Raw genomic sequence first — 13,081 nt, forward strand, 5'->3', positions numbered from 1 at the left:
GCACTGGGGAGGAGTTAAGGGGTTAAAATATTTAAAAATGTAATTGTAATGTTGATTTTTTATTAACAAATAAATCCAACTTTTTTCAGATAAGTTGCATGTATTTCACATGAATTGAAAATAGAATTGTACAATGGCACATTTTCTCCACTAATCATAGCCTCATTCTGAGGATTTGCACCATGAAGCATGAACTTTAGAAAAAAGTGTAGTCAGCGCTTGTCTTCAGTATCTCTTTGTGGTTTTCTTGCATTCCTTCTTGTGAAAAGATCATGGCACGCGCTCTTTATTTAATTTCACCTGCATGAGTATCGACACATATTCTTGTTCCCATTTATGTGCATTTATGAAAAACTGTATCCAACTGTGCACTGAATGTATGGATTTTAGCATTATACACTCCAATTGAATGAGTGTGGAAACACTGGTCCATTGAAAGAAAATGTGCTACACATAGGCCCTCATTACAACCCTGGCGGTTGGTGGAATAGTGGAGGTATTACCGCCAACAGGCTGGGGGTACCTACCTCCACTATTATGACATTGTCAAAGCCAAACTGCCAATGTACCACACCGACAGCCACGGCGGTAACGACTGCCGGGCTGGAGACTACAGTCTCCAGCCTGGCGGCTGTCACTAGGCCGCCCATGGCATTATGACCCCGCCCTCCACCATGGTTTCAGTGGTTTCTGTACCGCCACTGAAACCATGGCGGTAGGCACTATCAGTGCCAGGGAATTCCTTCCCTGGCACTGATAGGGGTCTCCCCTGCCCCCTCCCGCTCCCCTTCTCCAGGATCCTTTCCCAGCCTCCCCCTCCCTCTCCCGACACCCTTGGACATTTACACACATACACGCACATGCATACACACACGCATACACACATTCACCCACGCATTCATACATTTATACAGACTCACAACAACACTCACGAACATACATCCAAGCACATACACAATTACATGACACAACATGCACGTACACTCATGCACACACGCATTACACACGCATAGACGCATTCACACACACTCACACACACCCCTACACATGCACACAACCCCCCCATCCCCCTCTCCTGTTGGAGTACCCAACTTACCTGCTTGTCCGCCAGCAAAACACCACCAGGCTATATCATGGAACATGATACGGTAGGCGGTGTTTTGCTGGCGTGGCGCTGCTGCTGGCAGCAGCGCCACCTTACCGCTGTACAACGCCATGACCGTCGATGGAATTCCACCAGCCTTCTGGCGGTACTCAGTCTACGGTCATAATGGCATGGACGGTCGGTAGCGACAGCAAGGGTATGTTGGCAGCCGTCGCCGTGGCGGTAGGCGGCATTTGCCGCCAATCACATAATGAGGGCCATTATTTTGCTTCCATATTGGTCATTTTTGCAATAAACTCATGGTACACTTTTTAGGCTCTCCAGAGTGTATTTGGCTATGCACACACAAACACACATGATTAAGGTCAATGCTCCACACTTTAATTACATGACTATATGAGATGATTTTATTACTTTTGAATGAGCTGTATGTGTGCTCCCAGTACAACCATATTCTGGATTACATGTTCAGTTACGTGTATCTCGCGTGCTGCAAAATAAAACTGAAGCACTGAACCAGCAGATGAATTGTTCAGCCATAGTTGGGGTTCTTTCCCATCAGCTCCATCGGTTGGTGCTGGTTCAACATGGATTTTTGACAGGGTCAGCACATGTATTATGCTGCCACATTTTTGGGCATGACAGAACCTATTTTGTGACCCCTGGATATTCATGCAGCCTACTCCTAGACATTTACCTGACACACACAGTCAATCCAATTGAATTGTTCAATGTACTATTCCTACTTTGACAACCTCAGGGTGTCCTATATATTATAACCTCCTATTGAACCTATGGATCTAAGCTTGGGGGCCTGCGCAGTAAGAGAGTGTGCCCCAGTGTCAGAGGCTCCTGTCTCGCCATCCCCAAAATACAATGAGAGTTCAGATATTTTCACATCTAGGCAGTGTATCACAAATACCTCCAAGCTCATCATAGCTTTCTCACACAATACATAAACTGACAGTTCACATAAAGTGTTCCTAAAAGCTCAGAGCTATGGACACAGCAATCTTTTCTGAACACAACACCCTTTCTGGGACACCAGAACATAGGAGAAACCAGCTCAGGCCAGGAAGGATGGCATAGGGAAGATAAAATGGTACTGTCTGGTCCTTCTGACAAGAAATGTATATACGTCACTTCTGAATGATCTACTTACTAGATTGCACAAGTTAAGATGCAAAGGAAGAGGTTCATGAAAAATCGAATTCTTGCTACAATAGTATTGTGAAACAAGTACATTCGCAGAAGAACAAGGGCCTAATTCACAATGATTTTGCTGGTACTCATTCTTGAAGTTCTTCTTGCTTACTCTTGAATTAAAGTAGTTAGGCAGAAGCAAACTAGAAGTATGTCTGTCTTGCTCCTGGAATTTAGGAACATGTCAAGAGTGTTACAAAAATAAGCCAAACCTCTCACTGCAACATCTTTGTGTTTCAGGACTACGTTGCGCATCTTATGTATTTGAACATATGTATTTGTCAACTGTGAGTTGTAGATTAAACTAAAACAGTATTTCCACCAACCATTTATGAATATGACGAGGGCAGGAAATAGAGAACTTGCATATAGTGTAGTCATTTGCAGGTTCCATCAAGAAAAATACAACATTGTTTGGCACACAAATCAATAACTATTTTTAACTTTTCAGGACTAGGTTGCAGACAGCTTTGGCTGTTTGTAGGCACATCTATTCTTTCAAATACACAACATATTTTTAGAGATATATTTGGATTTTCCACTTTCTTGTGAGTGAATAGCTGTGTTGTTTATGTCAGTTTTCTGATCCTGATTTAATTATTCACCTGCGTGTCTTTCCCAGGAGCATTTCAACCGCACTGGGCTCTAATTGAGTGAAATGTATTTTTCCACAGGATACTTGAGGTGACTGCTTACGTTCCATCTCCCCCTTTTTATTTATTGGCTTGACAGAGTAGCTGTTGCCAGACAATTATGTGATCATCACGAGGGAGGGGCTTAGACTCTACCCAAAAGCTGGGTGCCAGGAGTACATGCTTTGATGGGATGAAAGTCGTAAGCTTCCACACAAACACTGCTTGCCTTCCACACATCTGTGATTATTTTGTTTATCTAACTGCCTGAAGTTGAATTTTCAGGGGCACACAGATGGCATTATAAGGCAATTAAAAGCCCATATTTATACTTTTTGACGCACAACTGCGCCAACGCAGTTGTGCGTAAAAATCTTTACCGCAGGCTAACGCCATTCCAACGCGCCTTGCGGGCGCCTTATTAATGGAATGACGTTAGCCGGCGCTGCGGACTGGTGTGCGTAAAAAAAAATGACTCACACCAGGCAGCGCCGGCGTATGGGAAAATGGGGGATGTGCATCACAAAATGGTGCAAGTCAGGTCTGAGGCAACATTCAGGCCTCAAACCGGATTTGCGCCATTTTCTTTTTACGCCCAACCTCCATTGACATGACTCCTGTCTTAGCAAAGACAGGAGTCATGCCCACTTGCCCAATGGCCATGCCCAGAGGACTTATGTCCCCTGGGCATGGTCATTGGGCATAGTGGCATGTAGCGGGGCCCAAATCAGGCTCCCCTATGCCACAAAAAAAATCAGAAACAAATATTTACCTGAGCTTACCTTTACTTCCCTAGGATGGGTCCCTCCACCCTTGGGTGTCCTCCTGGGGTGGGCAAGGGTGGCAGGGGGTGTCCCTGGGGGCAGGGGAGGGCACCTCTGGGCTCCTTCCGAGCCCACAGGTCCCTTAACGCCTGCCCTGACCCAGGCGTTAAAAAACGGCGCACATCAGGCTGTGCGCCGTTTTTTAAGGCCCACCCCCTCCTGTGCGTCAAAATGACGCCAGAGTATAAAAAAGGGGCACAGGCCTTAAGGTCATTTTTTGGAAGGGAACGCCTACCTTGCATATAATTAATGCAAGGCTGGTTCCCCCTTCCAAAAAATGAAGCACATGGTGGAATTTTGACGCCCGCGGGGTCGGGCGTCAAAGTATAAATATGGGGCAGGGTTTGCGCCGATTGTGCGTCAACATTTTTGACGCACATTCGGCGCAAACAGAGTATAAATATGCCCCAAAGTGTCTTAAATAACTACATAATGTATGGTGGTTTTCTGCAGGTCAGACTGGAGGAGGGCAGTCATTCATCTGCATAGATTTTTATGTCTGGTTTGGCAGTGTATTTATAAGCCAGCTCTTTTGGCATTGCCAATGCTTGTTCCTATTTATTCACAACCAACTGGTGCACTATCTTTTTGTTTTCCCCCATTGCTTCCTTCCTAGCCCCTTCCCCCTTCTCACTGGTCTTGCAACATTTTTCTTTTTTTTTTGTTTACTTATTTTTCACAATGCCCAGCAGTTGTAAAAAACTACTGAGTGCTCACTTCGGGCCATATTTATACTTTTTGACGCAAAACTGCGCTAACGCAGTTTTGCGTCAAAAAATTTAACGCAGGCTAACTCCATTCCAACGAGCCAGCCGGCCGTCATATTTATGGAATGACGCTAGCCAGCGCTGCTGCCTGGTGAGCGTCAAAAAAAATGACGCGAACCGGGCAGTGCTGGCGTAGGGAATAATGGGGGTTGTGCCTCAAAAAATGGTGCAAGTCAGGTTAGAGTCAAAAATTTTGACGCTAACCTGACTCGCGTCATTTTATGGCCTCAAACCGGATTTGCGCCATTTTCTTTTTACGCCCAACCTCCATTGACATGACTCCTGTCTTAGCAAAGACAAGAGTCATGCCCCACTGTCCAATGGCCATGCCCAAGGGACTTTTGTCCCCTGGGCATGGCCATTGGGCACAGTGGCATGTAGGGGGGCCCAAGTTAGGCCCCCCTATGCCACTTAATTTTTTTTTTTTAAATACTTAACTCTGCTTACCTGAGATGGGTCCCCCCATCCATGGGTGTCCTCCAGGGGTGGGCGAGGGTGGCAGGGGGTGTCCCTGGGGACATGACCGGGCACCTCTGGGCTCCTTCCGAGCCCACAGATCCCTTAACGCCTGCCCTGACGCGCAGCCGCATTTGTGCCGTAAAAAAATGACGTGAATGCGGCTGCGCGTCATTTTTTAAGGCCAGCCCCCTCCTGTGCGTCATTTTTAGCGTGGAAACGCCTACCCTGCATCTCATTAACGCAAGGCAGGTGTCCACGCAATAAAATGATGCAAACTCCAAGAATTTTGACGCTAGACGGGTCTAGCGTCAAAGTATAAATATGGAGTTAGCTTTGCGTCGGATTTGCGTAAAAAAAAACTACGCAAATCCGGCACAAACAGAGTATAAATATGCCCCTTCCTTTCTCATACCTTGCATACCTTTTTGTTTTTTTAACATTTTAACAGTCACAGTCTGTCCTTTGGGGCTGTGAGGCCATGCCCCCCTACCTTTTGTCCCTCAAGAAGAGTGACTGTCAGGCTGAGAAAAGGTCAGCCTGACAGACACTCTTCATTTTCAGATCAGGCAGCCAGGAGCTAGACATGCAATATTTGTGCAGGCTCCTGGCTGTATGAGCTGAACTTTGCTGGGCTGAAGAATTCACAGCTCCTGTGGGTGTGACCTCCTCAACTCAGCAAAGGTCCTCCTCCTTGGTGATGAGGGGAAGTGTCACCTATTTACTCTGACCTCGGCGCTTAAGGTTTAAGCCCTGAAGCACCCAGGGCAATTGTCAAACTGTGACACCTTGTCACAGAGTAGGGTAGGGTCAGAAGTCTTACTGACCCTATCCTACTCTGTGACGAAGTTGGGACTGCCCAATGTCAGCCAATGAGGGAAGGTAGCAGTCCCAACCCTCCTGGGATATCCGAGGCAGACCTTAAGGTAAGTCTGTGTGTTTTTTTTAAATGAATGTTTGGTGCATGTGTGTATGTTTGCAATATTTGAGTGACTGTGAGTGTGCATGTGTCTCCCGCCCCCTCCCTCCTAAATTTACCGGCTGCCACTGTATTTTAATATACAGTTCTTTTTGCACTCTCCGGCATGTTAAAACTGTAAATTAAAAATGGCCACTATGCACCATGAAACACACATGGGCATGCATCACAATGCATTTGTGCGCATCAGACAACACCTTTGAAAGGATATCCTTTACTAGAAAACCCATTCCAATATTGCCATTGAATTGAATCATGCGTTCTTGTTAGAAATTGAATTACTGGTTGACTGGGATATGAGCCCTGCACAAACAAAAACCACAGTTCTAATCAGGGTGAGGCACAAGCAACCCCAATTTAACCGGTGCTCAATCCCCCGGTAGCTCGGCACCAAACAGTCAGGCTTAGCAGCCTTGTGTAAAGAATGTATGCAACAATTAGATAATAAAGCATTAAAAACACTGCACAAAAAGATCCCACATCATGTTATACATAGAATGTAAGTTAATTAATGAAAAAACACCAAAATGGCAAAAATCCAATTAGTAGAAGCAGAGATATTGAATTTTAAGATTTTACAGAAAAAAGGTGTAAAGCGCCAACTGTGGGTGTCTGGTCATGTGGAACCAGGACTAAGTCATCAGTTCAGGCTGCCCATGATGGAGTGCAGACTGGCAACAGAGTACTTTAAGTCATGGTTTGTAGAACGTTGTGTGGATCCTTATCAAAGATGTGTCGCGCCGCTGAGGGTATGCCTCGGTTCCGAAATGTACACAGGGTCTATTCAGGTGTAAGTGAGGTTTGGCTCAGCTCCTTCCTCCCTTCTTGCCAGTGATGACCCATTCAGTCACACCTAAGCTCTCATTATGTTCAGCTGTGTAGGAGAAATACACAAAGCCCAACTGCCAAATACACCCTTTTTAAAAGTGGCATTTTCAGAATTGTAATTTAGAATTCAATTTAGCCATAAGTTAAGATTTCACTTTAGGATTCCAGAGACATCAAATATGAAACAGTTATCTCTTCTCATTGGAAATCACCTGTTTAATATCTAATAAGACAACTCCAATATTATTCTATGGAAGAGATCTGCTGTAGTGACAAAGGAATATACAAGTTTTTTACTACCAGGGCAGGTACACCTTAAAAGTCATGCCCAAGCATTTAAATGCACTGTACCCTGCCTTTAGGGCTGTCCTGGGTCTATATTAGTATTGACTTATATGTATTAAAAAGGAAGGTTTGGGCCTAGCAAAAGGTTTATTTTACCACATTGAAATGGTAGTCTAATTTGCACACACATTCTCTGCAAAGGCCTGAGCCATGTTTAATGGGCTACTTAAGTGGGTAGCACAATCAGTGCTGAAGACCCATTAGTACCATTTAATTTACAGGCCCGTGGCACATGTGGTGCACTTAACTATGGGCTTATACATAAATTATATATGCCAATTAGATATAATTCACTGTTACCATGTTTTGAACAGAGAGCACAAGCACTTTAGCACTGTTTGCAGTGGTAAAGTGTGCAGTTGTAAGACCTCAAAAACAAAGTCAGCTAAAACAGGAGGTCTGAAGACAAAAAGGTAGGGGAAAACCACATCAAGGATTACAGGTCTAACATTTCTCATAACAGTGCTAACAAACATTGGCAAAGCCAACAGCTCAACCTTTTAGATCCAAGATCTATTGACTTTGCCAGGGCTTATGTGTCCAGCAGCATCCACCACCATGTTCCAACAACATAAATACAAACAAATTAAGAAATCTACTTTATAAATTCTGGATGAATAAAATGCATAAAACAGTCTTGGTCATCCTACAGTTTATTTTATTTATCACAAATGCACTTATCCAAATAGATTTCTTGCGATTTCCACCTCCTACTTATAAAATTAAATAATCATATTTTTGAAAGTGCGTCATTGTCGCTAAGTCTAATAATGGTTTATAGTAGTCTACGGGCCGACAAGAATAAAACGTTCAGCTCCATCTGGTATCATAAACACGTCATTCTTCAATCAACGTAGCTCAAAGCGCTTCTATCTCAGACCATAGAGAACCAGACAAAGCAACAGCATGTTTTGAGCACTATAAAGGACGATAATGTTACTTGAGCTCATAATATGCCCTCTTGAAACATCACACCTTCACCATTTCCATGGGTGCCTTGCCCATGCAAAATTAGAGCAGCACAGCGTGTTCTAAAGAAATGGAAGCCATGGTGACACGAACAGAACTCTAGTACCGGTCTCAAAACAATTAATAATCTCCTGTGAATGTATTTAATCTTCTCCGTGTACCTTGGCTGCTGCTAGTTAGATTACTAAATGTACCCTATTGTATTTTATAAAATGTGCTTTATTATTTTATGTTATTTTTGGGTGCTGTGCATTTTGGACGGCTTGTTAAACAATGCTTCAGACATAATAGCACAGGGAAGGAAAATGTTTTTAGCCCACCAGCGATATGGACATGAAGCTTAAAGCACACTAAGCAAGTTTCACACACCCTTTGAATGAATGTGCGCCGGTACACAAAAAGGACACATTTTCTACATTAACAAATTACAAAAGTGAACTTGCACTTGTACAAATTGTGAACCATGTGTACAGATTATTTTGCCCCCATCCATTTTACCTCTGCAAAGACTTTACAGTCACTGAACATTCCCCTGTGGCTGTCGTGGCCTAGTATATGGCATTACTGAGAAAATATCAGTTCAGGAAAGAAAAATAAAATACATCCTGCATTGCAGACCCATACTCGACTGCTCATATGCTGCCGAAGAGGAAAGTACCAATTTACATGCCCGATCCTAATTCAGAATTGAAAATAGAGTCAGTATTGACTACAACGGGCCCATTGTAATCCATGGAGGTGGGAGTCTTTTGACATCAGCAGCCCCTCATTATCACAGCCAGGTGGCTCATGTGAGCTAATGCATAACAAAACAGCAACATGCATGATCATTGCTTTGTTGTGCATGTTGCGCCAATATGTATTTTCTAAGCAGCCCCCAAACAGCCTGCAGATCCCATTTGTGAATTGTGAACTACGGCAAAAAATGTTGCCACACATTGGCGAGGGAAATTTTGACCCTAGCAATTGTGGGGCCCACTTTTTGTGACCCTGGGTGCTTGCCTGTCCTTGTATTTACACGAAAGGGCCAAAGTTAAGAAAAGTAGGTGCCCCTCGTAAATGTATCCATGTCTTTCCTTTTCCCACAGTTCTTAATTTAGAAAAGGGATCTGTGGCCAATGAGAAGACCAGCAAGCACATGCTCCATTCGCCCTTCCGATCTGGCCGACTGCACATAAAAAAGCATTTGCAATGCAACAGGTCTCGCATTTCTCCAAGTTAGAGCTATTAGCAGTTGTAAACTTCCAACCTGACTTTTCTTGCCACATTAAACCTATCGGTAAAAGTGCAATTATCTACGTAACAGGCAAAAGTGCAATTAACTATGTAAAAGGGTCGATGTCATGCAAAGCGCTCGACTTCTGCCGAGCGAGATCACGCTGCGAAAAAAGAAAAAAAAGTAGTCCACAAACCGGACGGAAAACAGCGAGCCTCGCATGTTTTCAGTACATGGTCGGTGTGCTTGAGGAGGGCTAACCACCGGAAAAGGCATGACGTATACATGCCTTCCACTAATGAGAGCAAGCAGATTTTGAAAGGCAAGCCCACGAACCAATGAAAGACACTGAAGTGACATGGGCGGGGCTCCAAGCCCTTTTCTAACTACTAATGCGCCTCAGAAGCAAAACACATGCACAACCGCATGCGACGCAGTCTCAACCCTAAAAATGGTGTTCCCTGTGGGTTGGGGCATTGGGCCTCCAGCAGTGAGCGCATGTCCGACTTCCCAAGGGAAGCCTGTGCAGCTGCGATTAAGAGCAGCAGGCTCCGGGCGGTGGGCTTGGTGAGCAGAAGAGAGCTGAAACTGCAGCTTTTCCTGCCTATGGTCATACCACCCTGAATGTGCCCTATCTCGGAAACTAAGCAGGGTCGGGCCTGGTCAGTACTTGGATGGGAGACTGCCTGGGAATACCAGGTGCTGTAGGCATTTTGCCTCTCACAGACACTAGGTGCTGCACGTCTTAGCTCAATTACACAGCTTCCTCGCTAATTTCATTTCCCACTTTTTATTTCCTGCACTCTTTTTTTTCCTGTCTTAAAAAAAGAAATAAAAAAGAACAGGAATAACACTAAAATACACACTTTCCAAAGAAAAACTTGCAATTATTCTGCACTTTACACTCGGCCCAAGCTTAAGAAAACATTTGCTCCACGACGGGCAAAGGGATCCCTAGCTAAGGCTTTGCTTTCTTGCGGCAAGCATAGGCGTGAGGTCTTAAGACCAGATCTCACTTCTTGTGATGTCATTTCCTGTCAGGTCATGGGTTGTGACGCCACTACTTGTGATTCCAGGTGCGATTTCACACGCCGTGATGTCATGTGCCGTGATGACACTTGCATAGTGTCTAACTTGGTCAGACACCCCACCTATTTTCTTTAAGACTTTTGCCATGAATAAGCCTTAACCCCCAAGAAATAGTGCTTGAGCCCACTATTGGCAACCAAATGGAAAAAATCAGCACAGCGTGTCGGAAATGTGATAAAAGGACGATGATGTATTCGGTGTGGAAGAATGAAATAAGTTGCAGACACTAGTGTAACAGAGTCCAAAAGCAGAGCATTCCAGAAACAGGGAATAAAAAGAGGAAAGGTGCGTACAATTTGAGTCGTTGTAAAAGCATTTTCATGCATTTCATGGCACTGTAAGAGGTGTCATTAACTTAACGATCCATTTATCGACTACAGAAAGAATGGGTGAGCAGGGCGTGTGCAGACTAAAACCTGTTCAACATAGGAAAACATCCCAGCAGACAGCACATTACTCACTGTTGCGTCCTAAGCTTTAAACTACAGACCTCTGTCTCTTTCAGTTTCACTTGTATTGTAAGAAGGGGCATTATTTTGCATGTTGTTTGAGAAAGGTTTCTATGATGAAAGATGTGATTTTTTCAACAACTCCTAAATACTTTCTGTGGGACCCTGGTTTGACAAAAGTAAAGAAAAGACTGGCCACCCTCTGCCTGTAAGGCATGGCGAATATGTTGCAGATGGCACTTATAGAGTGACAGAGCCTCTCCATTAAGTGAAAAAAGTGCAAGAAGAGGGCTTGCCTTCCCGTTCATTTCTGGATTTGTTAAGGTAGTGTAGAAGAGATATTTCTCCTGGCCAAAGGGAATGGAGGTGTCACCACTCAGTGGGATAACGAAGAGAGAACTCTTCCATAGCAGCAACTAATCGTCCTTGGGAGGGTAGAATGAACGCTGCTGTTCAGAAGCAGCATCTCCCCCGGTGACTCCTCCTTGTCATGCCTTAAGGATGGGTCCAAGGAGCGCAGCACATGATGTGTCAGGTCAGGGTTGTCCATTGTAATTGAGTGTGTATGAGGGGCCGTCTGATAGTCGTGCTAGGTTGGGAAGGGGCTGCTGCAGCCTGTGAAGATGAGAGAATCGGACGTAACCCAGAGCATTTAACGAGCATTTTCAATACAACGGGTCACGCATTTGCTGAAGTTAGAGCTATTACCGTTGTAAACTCCTAACCCAACTTTTCTTGCCACACAGATGAAAAGAAAAGAAAACGCAGCTTGATCGCGCTGCGTTTTTTTTTCATTTGTGTGGCAAGAAAAGTCTGGTTAGGAGTTTACAAAGCTGGGGGTGGGGTCGGGGAATGCAATGCTCTTGTGTTTGCTCGAGTTAGAGCGCCTCGTGTTGTAAATTACTGAGTGGACTTTTTTTGCCACACAGACTGAAAATAAAGAGAGCGAGGGCGAGCTGGCCCTGGAAAAGCCCCCCTCTGAAGTTGGTTTATGTTTACAGAGGGAGCTGGTGGGGAGGAGGGACTGAACAAGCACCCACACTGTTGAGGTGAAACAGGCAAATGCCAAAAAAAAGTCCCTTACAGAAGAGATAAACAGGACATAGCGTAATTACACAGTACTTTCTGCTGCTCCCAAAGTGAAAAAAGGCAGGACAAAGAGGCAGAACTGACCACTAGCAAGCAAGGATTTTTGAAGGGGAAAGCAACTGACAAATCAAAATGCTGGAACTCACTCTATTGTATACTTTAGTATACAGCAGGCCGAACGCTAACGCTCGACCTAAAAAGCAGCAAGTGCATACCCTCTTTCCTATATTGCATTGCCTTTCATGAGCTACATGGATCTGGCGAAAGCTGCTTCCACATGTCAGAAGGTGTCCATACCCTTAACCACACCAGACATTCGAGCAGAATTTATAAGTATGGTTATAAAGTGCCTGTTCCTATGCCTGCTCCTCTCAATACCTAGATTTCCAACTCTAAACTGGGGTCGCAAACGTAAAGTGGTGCCCCACCATTAGATTACCACAAGAGCAGTGGAGGAGTACCTCCTTCAGTGCAGACAAGGAACATGTTTTCTCTTGCCAACATTGTTTGTGTCCTCCCACACACAATCAGAAGCTAAGCATGCATTATCTATGCATCAAAACATCACACATGTGAAATTGTTGTTCTTCACATAGTCAATGTGCGCTGCGTCTAAATGAAAATCTTTTAAGCACTGTACTGTATTGCTGAAGCCTAAACTATTTATGCTTTCCTCAGTGCGTGATTATGAGCCATTGACTGGTAAATCCGAAATGTGCACCGATCTCTACATTTGACCTCACCTACTTCTCTTTTGCTAGGCACACCAAAGGTATTAGGCATTACTTTACATAATACCTCATATGCATACAACACTGCTTGTATTCCTGGAATAGTTGGCCATCGAGATGAACCAACATCACCCAAGCTCAAGATATACCACTGAATCAACAGTTGATAAAAGATAGAGCTTAACACATGCATACATTTTTTATATGGAATAAACAGCTATAATCAGGTATCAATACGCATTTTAAATAAATTCATTGCCAGAATTCCTTTTAAGTACCAGAGGACTGAAGGTGATGAATGTGTTTCATAAGGGGGCAGGCAATTTGAGGGTGCATCACTAGTGAAAAATCAGCATAACTGCAAGGACAATAACCACAAGAGTTAGCGTGAGAGAGGCC

General features: G+C 44.2%; 1 pseudogene; it reads left to right on the forward strand.

The window, feature by feature from the left end:
- Window positions 1-9,926: 9,926 nt before the first annotated feature.
- LOC138251330 (5S ribosomal RNA) lies at window positions 9,927-10,035 on the forward strand (annotated as a pseudogene).
- Window positions 10,036-13,081: the final 3,046 nt, after the last annotated feature.

The sequence above is a fragment of the Pleurodeles waltl genome, chromosome 8 (genome assembly GCF_031143425.1).
Source record: "Pleurodeles waltl isolate 20211129_DDA chromosome 8, aPleWal1.hap1.20221129, whole genome shotgun sequence".
Classification (NCBI taxonomy): domain Eukaryota; kingdom Metazoa; phylum Chordata; class Amphibia; order Caudata; family Salamandridae; genus Pleurodeles; species Pleurodeles waltl.